This window comes from Apteryx rowi, unplaced genomic scaffold, assembly GCF_003343035.1.
Source record: "Apteryx rowi isolate R43461 unplaced genomic scaffold, aptRow1 scaffold_76, whole genome shotgun sequence".
NCBI lineage: Eukaryota > Metazoa > Chordata > Aves > Apterygiformes > Apterygidae > Apteryx > Apteryx rowi.
In genome coordinates this window covers 541,437-563,973 of record NW_020451049.1, presented here as the reverse complement: position 1 = coordinate 563,973, position 22,537 = coordinate 541,437, and the positions used below count along the sequence as shown (strand labels likewise).

The following is a 22,537-nucleotide window of genomic DNA, read 5'->3' as shown; positions in this document are numbered from 1 at the left end:
ACTTGTTCTTCTTAAAAAAAAAAAAGAAGAAGAAGAAGAAAACCTACTTGTAGTGCAACCCTTGCCTCTCCATCTGCCAGAGCATGATTTTAAATTTTACACTAAGTGTGCGGTTACTCTTGGCAAGCAATCCAGGTTTTTGAGAGCCACTCGAGCCCAGAGGCCTGCTGCGGCATGTGGAGCGTCTTTGGAGATTAGCATTTGGTGGTGAGAGTATCTGCCTGCCTGCATACTGCGTCTCTTGTGCGCAGGCGTTTTTCAGCATCCACCTGGTGTGCACTACACAGCGAGCAATTGGAAACTGAAGCAAATGATACGGAGGAATGGATAATTAGCTGATAGGAATGCATCCAGCTACAGTTATACTCCAGGAAGGTTAGAGACCCGATTCCTCCTCATTTATAGCTGAGACTGAAGGGATTCATAGAGCTTTATGCAAGCTACTAATTTGCAATTTGACTGCAAACAACTTACAATCAAATGAAGTGAAAGCTAGAAGCAAAGAGTACATTAATGACTTAATATTCATGTTGCATTTCTCTTCATTTTATCTTCCTGTGAAGAGCAATTTAAAAAAGGGGTTAATTTGCCAGTAAATAAATAGATTTTTTTTTCCTTTTAATTATTATTGCATAAAAGCCAAATTGCTGATATGAACAGTATTGTCCTCTGCTGAGGACAGTCCTATATTGCCATCCTTCAGTGACAGAAATTTGGAAAACAGTGATACTTCTCAGACTGAAAATTCATGCCTCAAAGCAGTATATAAAGAATCACAGTATCTGAATACAAAATTCAGCATTTGGGGCAAAAAATATGCAATTTGTAAATTATACAGTGAGCCGTGAACACTATAAGGTGCGACTTACAAGTACAGTAGCTGTTCTGTCAAAAAAGGAGCACAAATGTCAAAGCAGCTTTCGTTAGACTTCCCTGGAGCTTCACCTACACTAGGACAGGTCTAGGTGCAGCTAGATTAGTGAAGTAGATTTTTGCTAGGTTCAGAGGCAGTCTGAAGGCACTGGTCAAAAGTGCCACAGAAAGACCTCAGTCCAGAGGAAGGACCTTGGCTAGGCTGCCGTTTCACAGGACAGCTCTCCGTCTGAGGCTCACTCCTCAAAGCACCAGCCTACTCGCTCGACCTGGCTCCAGCACTCAGCTGAGCTGCTCCAAGACTCAGCAAACCCCTCAGATTTGTACAGTTGGTTGATTTTCTGGAGGCTTAGCAAGCTGAAGTGGCTCAAGGGCTTGGGAGGGCAGCAAGTGGCCACAGGCAAGGCAGGCCTGCCTCTAAGGTCCTAAGGGACCCCATTCAGGTCCTTTGGGCAACAGGGTGCTGTCAGGTCGGCTCAACAGCTCCAACTGCATCCTCTGACCAGCTCGACCATCTCAGAAAACATCATCTTAACACTGGACCAGGCTGAACTGCTTTTCTGAAAGAAGTGATTTGAATTTTTGCCTTCATTTAAATGTCTGTGGCTAGACAGTAGCACAAACTCTGCACACTAAGCTACCCACTGCTCTACTGGATAAAGAAAGAAACTTTCCTCCTGCCTTCCTAAAGGAAGCATAACAGCTGGAGAAACCATCTATGGCTCAAGCTACATGAGCCTGCGCAACCTCTGCAGAGAAGAAGACTTGAACACCAACAGATCAAACCTGCACACTCATCTCTGTGCCTAGTGAAACTCATTTGCACACTGCCACATGGGAAGCAGTAGGCTGCTGTAGGAGCAGGAGCCCCAGGCACTGCCAAGGGGGTGTACAGAGGCCTCTGGGGAACCTGAGGCTTTTGCCTAGAGTTATCCCTGCACCCTGCTAGTTCATCACGAGCCCAAAAGAAATGCACAGAAAAAGACTGCAGCCACAGTGATCCAAGCATGGAAGCACAAGTCTGAGTCCTGCGTAAGCCATGCAATTGCAAAATGTGGAGATGCACAGTGGGACATGAGGCTGGGCCTGGCCCTACTTGGCTCAGTAACGCGAATCAATAGGTCATCAAGGAAAGCAATACGTCAAGGGAAAAGTAAGTTTGGTTTGCAGAATATGCTTTCTCCAATGGTTTGGAAAGGAACTGCTTTCTTCATCTAGCTAAGCAAACAGCACAAAGCCTTCTTTTCAACTAGCACTGTACAAAAGAAACTCAAGGTGCAACAAGTATGTCCCCATAAGTATCCTCCTACACTAGCAAAAGCAGCAGTGAGTGGCTGTACAGCTGAATCAAGCGTTAATGCCCACACAGACAACATAGTTTTAGCCCAGGTCTTGCTGAACTGAAGAACAGCAGGAAGAAGTGAACTCAGACAATTTAAGCAGGACATTAAATATTGTAGCAGTGACCCAAGGGGACACAACAGTTCCAACATTGAAATGTTTGTCAAATAGGTCAAGTTTTCTTAAGCACTGAGTCTCACTAATGATCTGGCTGGAAATTGCTATGAGGGATAGACTAAGAAAATGCAAACTGAGAAGAAACCCTGAATGCCAAGAAAGAAACAGAAATGCAACACAGGGACCTATGAAGACAGCAATCTAGACTAGAGATAAAAAGAAGATACCTCTTGAAAAACATAACTGYATCTGGGAAAAAAATATGGAAAAGGATGTAATTCTTTATTCTCTGCTACTCTGCAGGATCATTCATCCTTGTACAGAACGAGCAAAGTGAATATAAACTGCAAATACGGATGGCAGCACTTCACGCCCTTCTGAAGGGCCGCGTGGGGTGCAGGCCCTTGAACTGCGGCCTATGGCCTTCCTAAGGAGGAGCGCTCAGAGAGGCGGCACAGCTGGCTGCTAGCTGCTACCGCAGACTGCGTGGCAAAGGCAGGGAAGGAAATGCAGCTGCAGCTTTAAATCAGCCTTTGTACTCTGCTACCCTGGAGCTGGCGGTCCAGTCTTCCAGCATAAGACAGAGCAGCTAAAAGATGCTACTGCCACTGGCTCCCAGCCTCGTTACAGCCAGCACGGGCAACGGCAGCTCCCTCAGGTGCAGAGATTGCCCAGATATTTTTCACTTCTTACTTTCACTTCCTCACACTCACCTTTGAATGCACAGCCACTAACCTAAAAGTTTTCCACTACCCAAAACACATCTGAATCACTCCCCTGTGCTAATGTGTCTTAAGAGTTTAAATCGGCTAACTTGCATTTTGGCACCAGAATAGGGCAAAAAAAATTTTCAGAAATGAGCTGTTACCAGTATTTGTGAAACACAAATTTGCCAACTGCTTTGGCAACAAATTGCCAAATGAGAGATTAGGCTGCGCAGGCAGAGGCATACGCAGAAGTAGTGCACACACATACACAAGGTACCCGGAAAGGCCGGAAGTCAACTGCAGCACGACCACCTTAGGACTACACATCCGATGCCAGCCATCTTAATGTGAAAAAGTGATACAAGGAGTCACAGGGCAAACACCCAAACATCCAAGGGACCTGAGATGAAGCAGGTTTACATGAAAGCTACAAATATTTCAAGGGTGAGAAGTCAAGAGTTTTGTGGTTTAAAATGCAGAAAAGATCTGAGCATAAGAGGAAGAAATTAAGATGAAATTCAGACCATCAGGATAAAGCTGCTTCACAAGCAAAATTTAATAGGCAATGAAATGATTTCCCAAAGCAAGCAGCTCAAATTTGAAAAACCTTGGTTTTAGAAGTGCATCAGACAAAATATCAGAATAACGATTTAGACTCAAAACTTGGAAAACATGTTAAGCTGTAAACTGTTGAGAACAGAAGTGTTCATGCTTTTAAAGATTTAGTCCTTGGCAACGAAATAACTCACAGAGAATATACCAAGAGACAGTAATACTGGTCTACAGCTTTTCCCACTTGTAGCATGCAATTCTGTTTCCTTCTCCCCACCGAACCAATATTGGCAATTTCTACCATGCAGCGAAGTGGGACGTGTTCTAGCTACATGCAATTACTCTTTGGAACGCAAACAGCACTTCTGCTATGCTGGTGTTGTAATCTCAACGGTGGCCCCTAAAGGAAGTTGTCTGCTTATTCCTATTTCCGTTGAGACGGCAACCAGTGATATGACTTAACTGTTAGTCTGGGCTAGACCGTTCCCCTGAGATCCCAGAACCATTCAGCATGTTGAAAAAGTCATTTTAAGAAACATGGAAACATAAGTACTTTATCCCTACTTGACTCCATGCCAAGAGAATCACACAGAAACCTCACGATGTTTCAGTGCTAAATATTATCTAACAGCTACTTCCCTGAAACCTAATTTAAAATCCTCAATTGCTCTAAAAAAAGCCCTCCTGATAATTAGCAAATCTTCACTGTGATAGTCAAGAAACTGCAAAAACATAATAAGGTTTCTCGGTTTCTTTATCTTCAACGGCTACAAATATACAGAATTTTTCATCTTCAGACAAACTTGATTTCATTTCTCTTTGTTTCTTATCTAATTGTGTAGTCAAACCTGTCACACAGTAAGGAAATCCTTTCTGAACCAGTATTTTATGCAATTAAGAACAGCTCTCTGGTATTGTAAGTACCAACATCCTTTAATCTCTTCATTAATTTAAATATATTCTAAATTGCACTTAGCTGAACTGGGACTCCAAAACAAGAGCTCTATTAGGAGAGCCCAATACGAGCTTCACTTTCTAAGTGCAAGACATATATGTTGCACACTCGTTCCCCGGAAACATCAATGCTTGTGGATGTTCCTGCAGAGAGGCAAAAATACCGACCTTGTCTAGCTCAGCAGAAGGACCAAGGGCTGCAAAAGCAACAGCTCATCTCATGAATCATTTTTGGAAGAGAACTCACAGGTCTAGTGACACCGAAGTCTCTAAATGCCAGTGCAAAAAGCTAAATGCTTTTATTTTTTTATTATTATTATTWTTTTTTTAATGAAAGCCTGCAAAAGGTTTCTGGAAAGTAAGGAAGTCTCACTTACAGAATACAGCCAAAAGTTCTCAGCCAAAGATCTCCAAGTGCTTTAAAGAAAGATCAGTATCATTATCTTCATTTTAATCTGGAAAAGGGAAAGCATGGTAAGGTATGCCAGTGTCAGGGTCAGCAATTGAACTCAGACTTCCTGGGACTGTTCACTGAGACACAAATCCATTCTTTATCCAAACTTATTTAACACGTAATGAAATAGATTTCAGAGAACTTGGCCTTGTTCTATATAGCAAAAAAATCATATGACATTGGTTTTGTCTGTACAAAATCAAAATTATATGCACTGCTCTCCTTATCTCTAGAAGGGTGGTTAGAGAAAGTGAACCAAATAAAATGAAACACATTACTTAAGGCTTGCACAATATATCCATACTTGAAATTCTAGGGTGAAATTCCTGACCTAACTGAAGCTCCTACTGATTTCAGTGGTGCAAGGATTTTACCCTTTAACATACAGTAAAAGGAAGGAAGACAGACAATTCTGTAACAGTACTTTAAAGAAGCACTGCATTCAAAAGAGAGAAAAGTCAAGTCAAAGCAGTATTTCATGTAAACTCAGTGAGCTCACTCCCCARACGAGCCAGCTATCTGCTGAGCTTGCCTTCAAGGGCAAAAAACAAAGATGGCCTCCCTTCCTACGTGTGGCCTGGGGCACGGTCAGGATGATTTACCTTAGGACAGTTTAAATGCTCGTGGCATATTCTGGCTGGAGTTCACATCTCCTGACAGTCAAAGATACTGAGGCACTGAGGCTAGGTCAGAACTCGGCCCCACGCCTCCCGAATAAAACAGAAAAGGTACATCACAAACAGATGAGAAAAACCAACTGCCTTCATCTCAAAAACTACCAAAGAATAGCTTTGTTAAATAAGAGGTGTGCAGTAACACTAATTAAGAATAGCATATTATTTGAAAAGTTGCAATTTTACTGCACATTATCTGACCCTTACAATCAAATAATTATAAGCAAGCATAGATAAAAAGTGTACGCAAAGGTCAGCGTGCTAGAAGCAGTGGCAATAACCTTGTGGGAGAGAAAAATCTTCATGAACTTGTGGAGGACAAAGACCCTAGAAGACTGGAAAGAGGCAAATATAYGAGAAGATAAAGGAGAACAGAAGCAGCGTTCAAGTCCACCTACCTGTAATTGCTGGGAAGACACGAGAACAAAGACTTAATCTACAGGCACAGAGAAAATAGCAAGATGATTGGTAGCAGTCAGCCCAAATCACACCAATCCAAATTCCTATGCCAGTATTAAAAAAAAAAAACTACCAATGAGGTCCTAACCTACCTCATGCAACATTTTCATAGTTAAACAAGGGGAATAAGGGTACCATAAAGCAGATATACTACTAGCAGAAAAACTGTTTTGGAAGGACAGCCATCACTAGTTTGTTATCTTCTTGAGGCACAGAGTTTACAACAATTTTATCCACGACTTGAATGATGCAATACACTTGCTATGTTTGCTGACAACTTCAAGTTGCAAAGGGCAAACACTGCTGGAGAACAGGATTAGAATCCCAAACAATCCTAAGAAAATGGAAAAGTGCCCTGAAATAAATAGGATGTGCTTCAGTAAAGACAAATGCTAAGTGTTATACTTCAGGTCTTGTCAGCGAGCTGAAGGTCAGAACAATCAACTGCACAAATACTGGATGCAAAATGACTAGCTAGGCGACAGGAAAGGACCTGGGGGGTTATAATGGCTCAAAAATCAAACATCAATCCACACTGTCACACTGTTGGGAAAAGAAAAAAAAAAAAACAAGCACTACAGTGGAATAAAGAAACGTGGAAGTGGAGTGTAAGACACAAAGAAGCCTTCTACTCTGCTAACAAAGCCTCCTCTGAAGTAGTTTGTTCAGTTTAGGACTCTACATTTCAAAGAATCCACTAATTGCACACTAGTTAGAGAGAAGCCGGAGGACAGAAGACAAGAAGGAGCAATGTCTAGCCAGCAGGCCCTTTGAGTAAATGCTGAAGGAACTGGAGATGCTTCGTTTGAAGAACAGAAGGAAGACTGAGAAGAAGTAAGCTAACATGTACATAACACATACGTAAAGTGTTGCTACAAAAAGAAAGCAGCAAAACGTCCTCCACGTTCAAGGGGGGATGAGAAAACTACCAATGAATTAAATATACTGCTTAGGAATATTGCTTAATTTCCATCACAGAAATCTCCTTGAAAAGTTTAGGTAAACATCTGGTAGCAATGTTTCAGGCACAGATGAAGCACATTGGAGCGGAGGGTTAAACAGATGACCTCGAGGCCCCTATTTTCCATGATTTTTATGATACACCCAAGTTTTTAGACATGATTCATATGACATGATTCTAATGACATATGATTCATTAGACATACCCGTCATTTACAAATGACTGTATTTTCAATGTTTTCTCTCTTTATGAAACACTCATTTTCTTAACTCTGTTTTGCGACATTCCCCCACAGTCTCTATATACACAATCATTTTACTTTGTAATTCTGCACATCAGACATGCACATTTGTACAGTATACAGTATTCATGACAGTATCCTGGCTTAGGAAGGCATGGGGCCCACAATACTTTGAGAACGTAGGCAAAGGAGGAAAGAGAGGGAGCAGAGTCAGCAGTGCTTGCAGAGGGAAGGGAATGTAGGCAGGGAAGAGAGAAAGGAAAGGACTCAGGGGTAGTCAGAAAAGACCAGAGAGTAAAGAATTTCAAAGTCAGGACAACACTCCAAATTTAAAGGAAAGTGATGTGTCTTGTTAAAACACCCCAATGAGCATGCTATTGTGCCTTTCCATGTTTTTCTCTTTTTTTTTCACTCAGGATAACTGGAGCAAAGAACCATGCTTATACTTGTTTTGCTTATTGAACAGGATTTTAAAATTGCATGAGGCAGAGGCGGGACTGATGCTGAGTTGTCAGAGAAGCTGGAAAACACAGAAATAATTAAATGTGAGCCTCTTTGGGAACTAAAGTCAGAGGGGCTTTTGAGATTTCCACTTTTCACAATGGGTTGCAAACACAAGGAGCTTAAACGGGCACTGACAATTTGTTTAGCTCTTCTTTCCTCATAGTAGCTATCTTATGCCTTCTACTTTCCTAAGTGAATGGTGGCAGAAGACCTTAGGTACTTGATTACTCTGCCTCCCCATGTAATGCTTCTGACTTAATTACTACTTCAAACTACATTATATCCACAGCCAATGTTTTGCTTTCCAACAGGCAGAACAATGTTGTAAAGATGATTTAGGAGGCATCATTTTAATAGCCATAGGAAGAGAATACAATATCCTTAACAGAAAGGGATAGGACAAACAAAGGAAGTGTGACAGGTTGTTTAAAAAGGGAGGGCAGGGGAGTTAGGGAAATGATTAGTAGGGACAGCAAAGCAAGGAAGGCCACATAGAAGCGAGAAGATGTGGAACTTGTCCCTTCAGCTTTTAATTTAAACATTGATGGGGCATGACCCAAAACATCCTTGCAACTGATGCTAACATTTTATTCACACTGCCACAACACTCCAAGCACCGTGCTTGGGATATTGGAAACACAGAAAACAAAAGCACTTGCTATCTTTTGCTATTTCACTTAGTCCCCAGAACAGTAGCTACTACCTTATCTGCCTATCATTTCATCCATATTACTCCACTGTTGGAAGCTCTTACCAATGCTATCATTACTTCAACAGAGCAAAAAGGGCCTCAGGCAGTTTCTATCATTTGTAGCACTGTATTAGTTAAATCAGTGAAGGTTTATTTGATACAGTCAATGCACCAACAGGCATAAGAGTTTTCTCTGCACTACAACTCCTGCCACTCTATTGTTTCTTCCTAAGCACTGAATGCATAAATTATGAGGAGGAACCATGAAGTGACCTGAGACGAGCAGATACAGAAAACCTTTGTCCCCCCAAGTAAATTTTCTTATACCAAAAAGTGGCAAATTTTGCCTTATATAGTAATACATGGATTGAGATGGTACAGTATTTTTCTGCCTGTTTAAATTTGTATCTCTGCAACAGATGGAACAGAATAGYTGTAGCTGTAGGCCGAAGTCTGAGACTCATCCTAGTGGCATAGGCAATAATAATGATCACAAATGGTAAAATGAAGCAAAAGTTCAAATTTAACTCATCAATACATTATTTTCTGTTATTGCCAAGTTTTCTGTGGCAAAGAAAGTTATCTTCTGTGATCTGTTCTGAATGCAGCCAAAGACTCAGCATGGGATTTTCCAAAGTCATCTTCAGAGCACAGCCGGGCAGCAATTCTCATGTTTCTAGTCCACAAACAATATAACCTTTGGAACATAGCTAGGGAACCATTGTTCCCTAAAGGAATAAAAGTTGAAATTATCTGTATTTCCTACAGAACAGAAATTTCAGGATTTCCCTTCAAATGAGTCAACCATGCTGGACAACTCTATAGTTAAGGAATCTCGGGACTCACCACAGAGAGGCTTCAAGCCCAGCAGCTCTGGGAACTCTGTCTCATGAAGCGTCACAAGTCACAAGTGCAGAAGTTTCAGTCGCCAGCCAGCTGGTGTACCACCAAAGAACCTGCAACTGGGGGTAAGCAGCAGCTCACCAGACTGCCCGTGAGAGACTAAGCAAACATGGAAGCAACTCAGACAAGTTTCAACAAAGTGTGCCTGAAATTTGCTTTTTAAAGAAATGAGCAGAAATAACTTCAGACAGAAGACTTCCAAATGGATTCTGAATGAAGTCTGTGGCCTTATGTCACTTAGATCACTTAGTAATTACTGGAGGGAAGTATTTTCTAATATGAAAAAAACATCTCAGGAGAAAGAGGGATCTGGAACAGGAAGTCCATCTATAATTACAACATAATGTTCAGTTATACTTACCAGATTTCTTTTTGTAACAATGGCTTACTGTACTTAAAGGAATTGCAACTCATTGACAGCTCTTTAACACTAAGAGAAGCAAGAGAGGTCTAGTATCACAATATGAAGGTTACCTTGGGCTGTTAGGTACTTGCCAAAGTGCAACAGTACAGTACATTTTTGGGATGCTTAATGCTAACATTTCCTTGCATTTTACAGTTGTTTCAAGTTCTACACAAAGGTGTTCATGGTCTATAGGCAGTCCATCTTCATTTTGCTTATTATCAGATAACTTCTGAATATCCATAAATGAAGTATGGGAGCTAGCCAAGAAACTTGTAATGGCTGGTCTCCTTTGAATGCAGGGGGAATAAAAGCATGAATATTTGGGTGCTGCCCTAGAAGAATTAAAAATCTTTCAAAAATATTTTTTCAATATGTTTTACATGGTTTATTATTCTTTTCCTCCTCAAATGAAATACCCCATTGGATGAGAAGCTACACATTCCCGTCAACGCTTAACTGTAAAGTCATGCAAATATTTAAACTGAGTTGGAAATCCCTGGAAGGCAAAACAGCTTTTCAAGGTCTCAAAAATTTTATTAAATTACAGCTTCCTACACTATACAATCTTCTTACCTAACAGACAAAAATTTACCAGATTAAATCAGTTGCACAGCCACAAGGCATAGTACAATAAGGAATCCATTACTCAAATCATTTTATACCTAAGCAAACGGAAGATGTAAAGACATTTACATTAGCATCTGATGCGAATGTAAACCCTGTGCAATTGATGGGGAAATGATAGTACAGTTATCCATACCATGTGTGATTGCAATACTGGGACAACCATTTATCAAACTGCCTCTTTTATTTAAAAAGATATTAAGTGTATGCATGAGCTCTGCATTATACAGTAGCAACAACGCCAAGAAACATTCTTCTACTATTTGTTATCTGCCACCTATGCAGAACAGAAGCTGAAAAGTTATTATAAATCATATCTTTGTCAGAGTTTCTATTCAAAATCTATACTTTTCTCTTAGAAAATTTTATCGTTCAATAGTTGGTTGCACATTGTAATCCACGTGATAGCAATGCTTAGTGGGTTTTTTTGTTTGTTTGTTTTTACTTTTCCAAAGCTCTGAAAAAGAAAAAAAAATCAAATGGGTCATCAGAACATTTTCTTTTTAGACATGGAAATTCTTTGGCTCAGAGAGGTTTATACAATGTGCATGAAGATGAACCAAAATAGGATCAAATTTTGCTTACTATATTCATGTGCTTAGTTCAGCTGAAATCAGTCGCATTGCATATTTAAGAAACCCCATATATTTATCATCTATAAAGTACACATACAACAAACTGAAAATAAATGACAACATAAAACAGAAGATATAGTGAAACTGAAGAACATAATTTCTCACTGAAAATGTAACCAACATAGCTGGACCATCTGGCAGTTCTCAGATCTCYGAAGCAGAGTCAGTTTATTACCCACCACCTCCAGGGAGGGAAGGGATGGACTACCGATGACTCAACACTACTCATTCTCCTTTTCACTTCTGCATACAAGCAACACACCCTCAACTCAATACCAGGGGGCACTGAGGTACTGGTGCTATAATAAAAACAAATGTAAAACAGAAGTCCCCTCTACCACTTGGGTCCATTATATAGTTTACGACTTTCTTCTTCTGAAGAGAACAGGCCTTATCCAACTCTACTGGCCAACCCTCTGTCTGGAAGACAGCATTCTGCCTTTCTATAACTAAGTTCATCATCAAGTAAAAACATTAAAAAAGAAACTATTTCCCATCAAAGCCATTAAATTAGACTGATGCGGAGGGGAGGACTACAGTCTGCTGACCACACATCATGAATGAATACTAAGCTGGCATAATTTATCATCACACCCACCATGTTAATAGAAGGTTGTAACATATACTGCTATGTCACATCACATCCAAGATATCTGATGACTACTCAAGACCTGTTAAAATGCAAGGAAAAGATAGCCCTATCAAAATGAAAGCAGCCCTTTAAGAAAATTATTTCAGTGGTTCTCAATTTCTATTACCAACTCAGCTGGTTAGAAGTGAGATACCAAAGTCATTTCCCTTTCCCAGATATAATGAGAATAGTCAATCTTTTTTTTTTTTTTAAATGGAAACTACTATATCATTCATTTTGTTTCCATTCTTATTCCAAGATCAGTTTTTGTAAAGAGCCACTAAAATGAAAACCAATGCATACATTAAAAAGGCTAAACAGAAAAACAGCCTAGGATTTCCCACCCATGTAACATACAACTGAGCTCTCTCTCCGTATCACCATGGTTAGAATGTTTTTCCAGAAAATAAAGCTAAATAGAGCTATACTTTTCATTCTCACAGCTCCACAATAATGATAGCTCATAGAAATAACAGACTGTTAGGGTCTGGTGGCAAATTTTTATAACAGTCTATCCAGTTAGAAGTGATATCAGTTGACTGGAGAAGAGTAAATATAATGCCCGTATTTAAGAAGACTAGAAAAGTGATACAAATGAGTACAAGCCCATAGATCTGACCTCAAGAGTATGGGAGGCTTCAGAACAGATTTTGAATGAAAGGTTAATGAGTAACATGGATACAAAGACAAAGAGGGATAAAATTCAAAGAGTTCTCCAGACTGACGTGGTAAGACAATCAATTTTTTAGACAAAGGAAATCCAGTCAATCTGATAGAGCCGGACTTCAGCAAAGCATTTCCAGTGGAAACCATTTGTCAATTTAGAAAGCAGTAGCTGGTGGGTAAGCAGCTGGGTGAAGGAAATACCTCAACAAGAAGTATTAAGGGGAAGAATGTCAGACTGCAGGGAACTTGACTAGTGGAGTTTCTCAAGGATAAATCTAGTTTAGCATTTCCATTAATAACCCTGGCATAAACAAGTGGGATAATGAGATTCACTGATGCGGGGAGCTGTTGCCAACACAGAAGAGGATTGCAGTAACTATCCCAAAAGAAATGGATTTCTGTGGTGACAAGAACAATAGAAATGGGACAATGAGTTCCATACGAACAAAAAAATTGTGATTCTGCTCTTGGGAACTAACAGTAAAATCTTCTGCAATAAAGAAGAGAGCTCATAAATAAGAAATTACTAYGGTGGAGAAGGTATGGTCTGTGTAATTCAGCTACGAAAGAGAGAAATGTAACATTAGGAAGCATCAATCAAGGTATTTTCAGCAGACAGTGAAGTATTAATGCCTACAGTGGTACAAGGGCTTTCTTTTAAAAACTGCACATGCTAGGTCTTCAGCATTCAGGAAGGAGATCCACACAGTGGAACAGGGCAGAGGAAGGCTGCCGTGGCAGTCCGTGAGTGCTGGTCTTACAGGAGAAGGCTAGAGGAGCTGAGCTGCTTTAGCCTGAGAGAAGAAGGGACTGTGTGCTGCAATTACAATGAGGCAAACGCCAGGCAGGAAAAAAGGCTGATGCAAGAAGAAAATAGTTATAAACTGACTATTAGGCTGAAAATTAAAAGCATTTTCTCAGGTATTAGGACAATTTGGTTGCAGAACAGCCTGCTAATGGGAGCATCTGAAGCTAAAAAACCCCAACCTACTATATTATGTATAACACGCAGTGCCCCCTGCCACTCCACACCACTGGGAAGGCCTAAAATTAAAATGCATTTTAAGCATTGATTATACCTGCCAGTGCTGCAGTAACAGAGGTGCTTTGGGAACAGAAAGAGAAATTGCATATCAAGGTGTCTTACCCATTAGAAAACAGAGTAACTACTTTAAAAGTGGAGCTTGATAAATTTAAAAAAGGGATTATATAACATAGTCTGCACTAGCAGGGGACTCAAACTGATACTTTCAATCAAATGTATGTGAATGTGCTGGTCTGCATTTATTAATAAAATAAATAACAATAATATCTATGGAATGCCAGAGAAGCAAGCAAAGCCTGCAATTTTATGTAGTTTATCACTTTTCAGGAATCAAAAGCAGTAAAGCAATTTAGAAAAGATTAGTGGGTGCTAATGCTTTTACCACATTAGGTGATATTCTCATAGGAATACTGACATGGTGTCTTAGCAAAAGACACTGATAAATGAAGAAGAAATAGTGACTCAAAAGTCATGCAGACATTTTCCAGAGGTGTTCCAGGATGATGAACTGAATGAATGTTTTCTATAATGTCTCAAGTGATTTTTTTCTAAAATATGCTTATTCCTAAAAAAGCCAAGAAACGAATGAGACCAGATGTAACAGATCTTCCCCAACCAGTACAGTTGAGTAAATACAGCAGCACACACAATACTATCGCGCTAGGATGCCTGGTTTCAAAAAATTACAGAAAACAAATTAATAAATTATTAATATCTTAATAACCTATATTTGGCCACTAACATTAAAAACTTTTCTGAATTAAACTTTGTTAAGGAAAATAGCTTCAGGTAGTCCAGACTTCTATACTAAGTATAGGATCTAAACTGTTTGTCTCCCTCTACTCGGTGTTAACAAGAAGTACCTGAGGAGTCATACAGCCCCTCTTACAGTCAGTCTATCAACAGGCGTCAAGTCTAAGTTGATTCTCACAGTACGCAGGTGGCTGTGCTGGAGCTGGGTGCCTTTGCTTTGGTTCTCCTGAAGGGGAGTTTATGGCAGCCAGAAACTATTCACACAGATGTAGATTAGCCACACAGTAAGATTAAAAAGGTGAAAGAAAATCACTTGGAAAGAAAAGGAGCAAACTGTTTTCCTAAAAAGACATTTAAATTTGACAGCAAATTCCAATGCATGTTTAGCTCAGTTTGTCTGGGCCTGGCACCATGATTGCACCTRTGCAGAGAGGCACATTCCCCAAACACCCTCCAGGCCTTGTCACTCAGCAGTATTACAGCTTTGACAGTTGAGGGAGACTGTCTCAAGAAAGTATTATTAATTTCTGAGGTGAAATACCAGAGACTGATGCTCATGGTTATTTCACACAATCAGTCCCTTCAGTAGCACTCAGGGACAAGCGAAACAAGAATGAGACTTGGCCTCTGGAGTACGCATATAGGGAAGATTACAATGACCTGCTATTTTGTGCATCAAACACAAATCAGACATCACTGTGTGAATGTTTCTGGGATTACCTGGAGGTCCAAGACTCCCCAGACTCACGCAGGGACAGAGAAGAACAGGCTGAAGGGACAATTAGATTTCTTGGCATTTAACAACTTCCATGGTTAACGCAAATCGATTTAACACAGGTGCTACACATTAAGAAAAAAATAAAAAAACAAACTTCAGCACTGCTGGAACTTGATGGCTGAACAACACACGATCTCCTGTGTAATCTGGAGCATCCAGATATTGCCACCACACGATCCCCATCTCCGCAAAGGCAGTTTAATATGTATCAGTGGGAGAAACAATYGTCCATTCTTTCTCACAGTTCTGGCTGGGACATAACACAAAATAGCAGCTCTCTTACTCTGCTGAGCAGAATCCCCGCATTGCTTTAAAAACTACTCCATGAGCACATGTTAACTCACTCAGCATCACTGCACCAGGCTCCCTCACACTTTCTAAGCAGTGCTTGAATTTGGGCAAATTGGGCCACCCCACCTTTTTGGTTTGAAGCTAACATGCGGAGCACTGCCCCAAAAGCTTTCTGAACTGTAGCAGGAGCTGCTGCTGCCATCGGATTCCTGTAGGCACAGGCGAACAGGTGGGCTAAGGGGCTGAGCCTTTGGACAGCTGAGAGATGCCATCAAACAGCTGACTGATGCTATCTCACTCCCGTAGCAAATCTGAATTCTGAGATAACAGGAACCAGGACACTTCCTAATCCCAAAGGCAAGAATTTGCCTCTGTGACTGGGAGGGGTGTTGGGTCACAACAACCCTCATCATATGCTGATGTCAGCAGGGCTAAAAGGCTGCATGGACCTGGGAATGAAGATCTGGTTCATCTTCATTTGGTATCAGCCTGAAGTAGGCATGGATTTGCCAAGGGCAACCCAGGGTTTTAAAGGGCTTTCAATTTTTTTAGTAGCTTCTCCCTCTTATTCCCTGGACACCCTGCCAGCAGCTCGCACAGTCTAGGGTGCTCTGCAGTACAGCAGCTTCTCATTAGCTCCTTCAAAACCAGAGCAACGCGGCACTGCTGTGCAGTGGCCAGGGGCATGCATGTCATATCCCAGCCGTACAACTGTCACTACCTGGTGTGCCCCCAACACATGGCCTGGCCTGAGAGCTCAGATACCCCCTCAGTCACTGAAATCAAGGATACACCTCACCTCTCCTTTTTTTCCTGAACACTCATTCATCAGTATTACAACAGTCCAGCCAAGCACAGAGGACAAAGTAGAACCACAAGACTTTGCAGAAGGTCCGAGATTCACATTAACCTCCCATGCTTATCTACATTATTCAACATTGAGGTATACTTTCTTCTTAAAACCATGGCATGGGGATCTCTGAATTTTGAAATTTGTAAATGAACATAAGAAAAGGTAATTAAAATGAGGAGAAATATGATGCACTTAAGATGAAGGTAAAGTGTACCACTAGAGCAAGTGAAAGAGTAAGAGCTTTACAGAAATGTTGTATTTGCTTAGTGAATAATTTGCACACTAATGGCTCAAAAGTGTTTTTTCTGGATTATTAATCTAATATATCAATATCCACAGAGCTGCTTTTCTCTTATCTCTCACCTTTAAATCAGGCCACCGCATCTTTAAACCACACTGAACTAGCTTATTTTTTTTCAATGTATACAGTCCACTGAATGTGTAACTACCGCATGGAGTAATCATACCAATACATTATTATAAAATGTTTTGTGGACCTTTATGGGAGACCTGAGAAGTGTCTGGAATTCTGGGATTTGGGATTAAAGAAGCAGAATTATTCAATTATCTCCTAGTATACAAAAATTCATTTGTCTTGTGGAAGCAAACACTAATATCACGTTGTCAGACAGCAAGGCTGCAAATGAATGCCGTCAGTCTACAGTTGTTGATAAGCAGAGACTGCTGCATCCAGATTTCCAGTCACACAGCCAGATGGCTCTGAGTCAGCTGCCCTGTTGCTGAACCAATACGGGCTGGGAGAAAGAAGCAGTAGTAGAGAAGAAAACCGAAAGGTTGCTTCAGAAGGAACTGCACCTGGAGCAGCCTCTCTCAGTAAGGCAGTGTTTCTGGGCTGGGAAAGCAAACACTAGGTAAGGAGACACGATCACGCAAGCCTGTGAGGACCAGCACAGGCAGTGGAAATCCAAGATGACAGGAGCCTTTTCCAAGTGCTCTGTGTGTAATTCAGCCCAAAGCTTAAGCAGCAGCATATCCAGACAAGTCCCTTCCTTCACTGAGCAAAGAAAGGCTTCCTCACTAACACCAAATCTCACCACTTCAAGTGAGCATCCAACTGCTAGAGTGCTGGTAGAAGTGGACTCTGCCATGAAGAAGGAAGCAATATGCCAGCTCATAAGGTCTGACAACTCAAGGGCAATTTCTGCTGCATTTGATCAGTTGAGGCTGACAGATGGGCCACATGACTTGTTGCCACTTACCAACCAACAAAAGCATCATTTCTTCCTGCTGTTTTAAAGCCTAAATGACCCCTCTGGAAGACTCATCAACAGTAATATCGAAGGAGCCTAAAACAAAGCTGGGCCTCCCTTCTTCAGTGAGAAAGGGAATTTTTGCTCCCAGGACCACTATGATGTTCCAGTGCCATTCAGAAAACCCAGTTTCCCTGCCTTTGACTGGTCACTTGGCAAGGAGATACAAGTTGTTTAATTATCTCACAAGGAGCTGCAAAATGACAGTGGAGTGCACATTCGGAAGGCTGAAAGGCAGCACCTAATGACAAGTCTGTAAGATGCTGAGCAAAGCCTGCCTCCTGTGATAACTGTTTGTTGCATTTTGAACATTATCTGTGAAGTCAGAGACTGATCTTCACTGATAGAGGCAAAGACAAGAAGGGCAGTAATTGCGTAAGTGCTGTTGTAGATTCTCCTTAGCCTGGACACAGGGAAGGACTTGTTAAATGGCAATGCACAGACCAGTAAGACATGCAGTAGTTATCCATCAAATCAGCCTGTACCCAAGAAGAGCTGGAAGGGCAACAGCATCAGTGCAAGCAGTCTCAAAAGCCTGCACTGCCTTGCGGTATGAACACAAGCCTAAAATCAGGTCAGTTTTTGACTGTAATAAACAACACTTTTAGTAGACTGTCAGATATCAGAAAGCTCCTCTCAGACTACAGGGTTTTATTAGATGGGTAGGTAACAAAAGAAATACTAAGGCTTAATACAAAGACCTCAGTCTCTGCTTCTACGACAGCTTAATCCAGGCAACTTTTATAAATTTTGGACCAAATGTCACATATGTATTGGAATAAAATAATATTCATTTCTCTAGCAGCACCTTGCACACCAGTGTCTTCAGCTGGGGATCTATAATACCAATGTTTCAGGATGTAAAATGTGAAAGAACAGAATCACCAGCACTGACACTGACTATCCCTGCAGAGGCTGTGGAGGTCAAGATTTGTGGTAGTGCTCCCAGGCCAACTTCAATCCTTTCAGGCCACTGCGATGACACAAAAGTCTTGGAGTGTCAGTTCTAGGCACGCGCTTCAACTCCTCCCATGACAAGGCTCCCATGTTCAGAGTAGGGCAGCTCCTACCCAGATGGCTGAGAACTTTCTGCACTGGGARTTCACATAGGGTGACAGCAGTGGCTGCTCTGCCTCACAGGAAAGTATTGTTTTCAGTTTAACCAAAAGCACTGAACCAGGATGTTATCGATGAAAAATGCAATGGTGTGTGACATCATGTAAAATAAAAGCACAAATCCTTGGACTGCACTACTGTTTCTGCTTAAAACAGCAAACACGACAGCTACGAATCCAGCAGTAAGGGACAGGACTGTAATTCTACAAAGGCCAGGTGAAGGGCAGGTTACGCACAACAAGGAGCAATCCAATTTGGTTAGACTAGCTCAGGTAAAATTTACAGTGGCTATCAATCCTCACGCTTTAAGGCACAGACTGAGCACCATTTGAGGTCAGAAAGAAATTTCCCTCTATGGTACACTATAACACAATTGGCTGCATGTATTTCTTCCTCTGAATCACCACATATTGGCTACTGTCAGAGACAGAATACAAGACTATATGGATCACCGGTCTGTTCCAGAACAGCAATTTCTATGTTCTTCATTTTCTTCACAGTCCTTACAGATTACGATAATGTTATTTATACTGCAGCAGTCATTTTCACAATATATAGTAATAGCTTCTCTAATTCTGCAACAACCACCACTAGCAAGCACTAYACTATATTTTTATGGGGTCTTAGTGATTTATTAGTTTTGTTTTGAAAAACAAATTTCACAATCTAATCACTCGTGTTTTTAAATTACATATCAAGCATATTACCCAGCATTCAATATTACAATAACAATAGTATAAAAAAAGCATCAATGATCTTTAAAAAAGAAATTTAGAATTCAGCTTTGAATTATTTTAAAGGAAAGACGTAAGTATTCCTGACTGAGTTTTATTAACACCCTACCTTTCCATTATCTGAGCATCTTACTTGCCCTAAAGCACATCTGTAAAGCAAAGACAGTGAGAGACTGCATGCGTTTTCTATACCCATAAATTACAGATGTTGCTCTGAGCTACTCATCTATCAAGACAACTTTCCGTAAGACTAAGACCAACCTGAAGAGTATCCATCTAACAGGGAATAGGGAAAATAATTAATAAAAGCGCACAGTCTGCAGACCTAATTTGTTTTACGGGGAACATTCTCAACTCAAAGCTTTTTAACACAGTGTGACAGAACACAGGGAAGCAAATCAAAGCCCAAATAACACTTCTGGGTTTCAAAACAAAGACCTTGATGCATCACTAACATGCTGTTGTGTACACATGCTGCTGTAATAAACTCAGCAAAGACGATATGGATAATTTTATGACAACTTCTGCATTGAATAATTTATGCTAGATCATATTTTCCAACTAATATGTCTTCTATTTTACAGGTTAGCTCATTTGTTATATCTCATCTACATACATAATCATTATATTCAGTTTCTTGAGGATTCTGTGTGCACCTATGGAGGAACAGAAGAACTATATCTAACATATGTGCATATCCTAATACTGAAGTGTACAAAATGAAAGGCAAATTGAGAAGTGTGCATAGAAAATCCAAGCAGCAGTTTTACAAAGAAATGTTTTGCCATCACAGAGCCAGTTACTGTATCTTAACCTTTCCACTTCTATGGGCAATTGAGAAATGAATAAATGCTAAGAAAGCAGATAACAAGATTAAGAACACAGAGCCTTTTCCAGATCGCATAAAAAACAGAACATGACTTAACTGAATGGAAAGCAGGAAAACAGTACTTGTGCAAGATAAAAGACAGACACACACTTCAACACTTAATGCCAATCATTTGCTTATCCTAAATAGAAGACAAATACTGTGCTACTACCTTCAGAGCTAGGTGAAAGAAAAAAAGATAGAGCTTTCACATGCAGAAAAACATCCCTTTTTCACTGCAATTTGCATTTCAGAAATAGTAAAATACCCTGGACTCCCCCTGGATTCTCTCTTGTACAATCTCTGCAAAAGGCATTGTTTCCCTTTGTTTTGTAAACAATTTTATCATGATGAAACTACAGGTTTTTAAACCTATGAGACAGATTGTGGGTTTTCTTTTCCTCTTCACCAAAACAGAAATCCTTGGTGGAAAGAAGAGTACTTCACTTCTGTTCTGACTTATGCATATAGAACAGAAAATGATATGGGAGTAGCTGTAATGCATGATACAATAATACTCTAGGCTTGATTTTTCCACGGTCAAATGAAGATTGTCTTACGAGTCAAGGGAAGGAAAAGGAAACATGGTAGAGTAGAAAAGACTAACAGCCATGTTTTATAAAATTATTGCCAGCTAGAGAGCAAGTGCTTTATATCAGTGGTTCCATCTCAGAGCCCCAAGGAACCCATCTAAAATTTCTCAACCACCCACACTGTACCCAGTGGGCAAGTTTTTCAGAACTGGGTGCCTGTCAGGCTTATATCTCTATGTAGGCTCTTACGTAACTGCCCCGATTTTTCTAAAATGCTGAGCACCCGAGCAGTTCTCTCCAAATTAAAACAGGAACTGCTGGGTGCCCAGCACTTCAGAAAAGAAGATGGCACTTATTGGGAAGCTTAACTTTTAAACCTCACTTTTAAAAAATTATTGTCGTTTGTGTCATTACAGTTAAAGGACTGAAAGAGACTCCCTTTGGAGTCCATCTGTGCAATTCTTAATAGGTTGCAGGAATACCTGCTGAAAAGAGACAGCGCTGCCTCTGTTCCAAGCACGAGCACATCTTCCCCACCACAGTATTCCTAGCCCTTCTGAGCATGGGGAACAAGGGACCAGAGCTAAATTATACCCTGGAAATCAGTGCCAATATATATACAGCACACTCCCCAGATAAGTACATTATAGGTTGAACGGTGCAACTTACACACTTTAAACCTGCAATTTAAAACATTACTGTTTCTCAAACAAATGAACCACTGCTCTTTATACTTCCAGCTCTGCCAGCTTAGAAAGAGGAAAGACTCTGGCCACTCCATTTTTCCATCAGAAAACACAGCCTTTTACTTGATGCTACACAACTGGCTGGCTCTGCTGACAAACTAAACAAAACCCGAAAAGAACCAAACTTTCATTTTCTTTCTTTAGCATTGAAAGTAGATTTCACAAGAAGGTCTCCAATGAAATCCTGAAAAAAACATTTACAGGATTAAAGTAAATACCTGGAAAGGCAGTAGATCATCTACTGTAAACACAAGGAAATTGAGGGCAGTTTAAGTGAGGTGATATCTTTGATCCACAGTGTCTCCCATCATCAGTGAAATCTGAAAAAATACACAAATACGTTGTATGCATCCTCAGAAAACTGAAATACAGTTAATTAAGAAACAGAATTTTGCCTTTTGATTCTTCTAATAATTCTCCCTGTCCCTCACAGATACGGATATACAATGATAGGAGAATGAAGTGTTTAGGTCACTACTGCTAAAGGCATTATTTTCTGTAACCTTTCCCTCCCACAGTGCTGGGGAGAGCTTGCAGCTCTTGTCTGTCATCACTACATATTATCCTTCTCATACGCATGCTGCTACTTACCAATAAGAAACATGGTTGACCTGGCAACAGGATGTTCATTTCCTAATTTATCCATCATTTCTTTCAATAACATTAGTCTCGGCTAAGTAGAAAACAGTTCTAGCATTACACAATTTTGCACGTGTCTAGTTATACCAAGTACAAACGGCAATCCCCAAACCGCTCCCTATTCTGAGATAAACTTCACCATCAAGAATGTGCTTCTATCAAGCAGAAAAATAGACCATCGTAATCAAACTCCTCTGTTTAACAACTGTAATTCAGTACTACTTTGTGACCTATTTCCCCCATTTGCTTATTAGAATCAGAAGTACTGAAAATTATGCCCAGCAATGAAGCTTCAGGGCAGGTAGAGGTCTTGAGAAAGAAAAGAAAAAAAGGGAATTAGACTAGGGAAAGCAAGAGACCTGTCCAGGACTGTCACRCCTGAGAAGTCTTTGATCAGTACAAAGGCCTAAAAAGACTGAAGTAATAGCGATGACCATAAAGGACCTTATMCCTTCTCTCCCCAGCCTTGAAAAATGAGAGGAGCGTTGGTATCCAAAAGTCTTGATTCGGGATGTCT

At 40.5% G+C, this 22,537-nt stretch overlaps 1 long non-coding RNA gene across 1 annotated transcript in view; it reads right to left on the bottom strand.

Moving 5' to 3' along the window:
• Positions 1 to 21,672, bottom strand: part of LOC112976705 — a 29,658-nt gene extending 7,986 nt beyond the window's left edge. The window contains exon 1 of the long non-coding RNA XR_003257118.1: positions 21,600 to 21,672. This is a non-coding gene — a long non-coding RNA (uncharacterized LOC112976705). The remainder of the gene's footprint in view (positions 1 to 21,599) is intronic.
• Between the last annotated feature and the right edge of the window lie 865 nt (positions 21,673 to 22,537).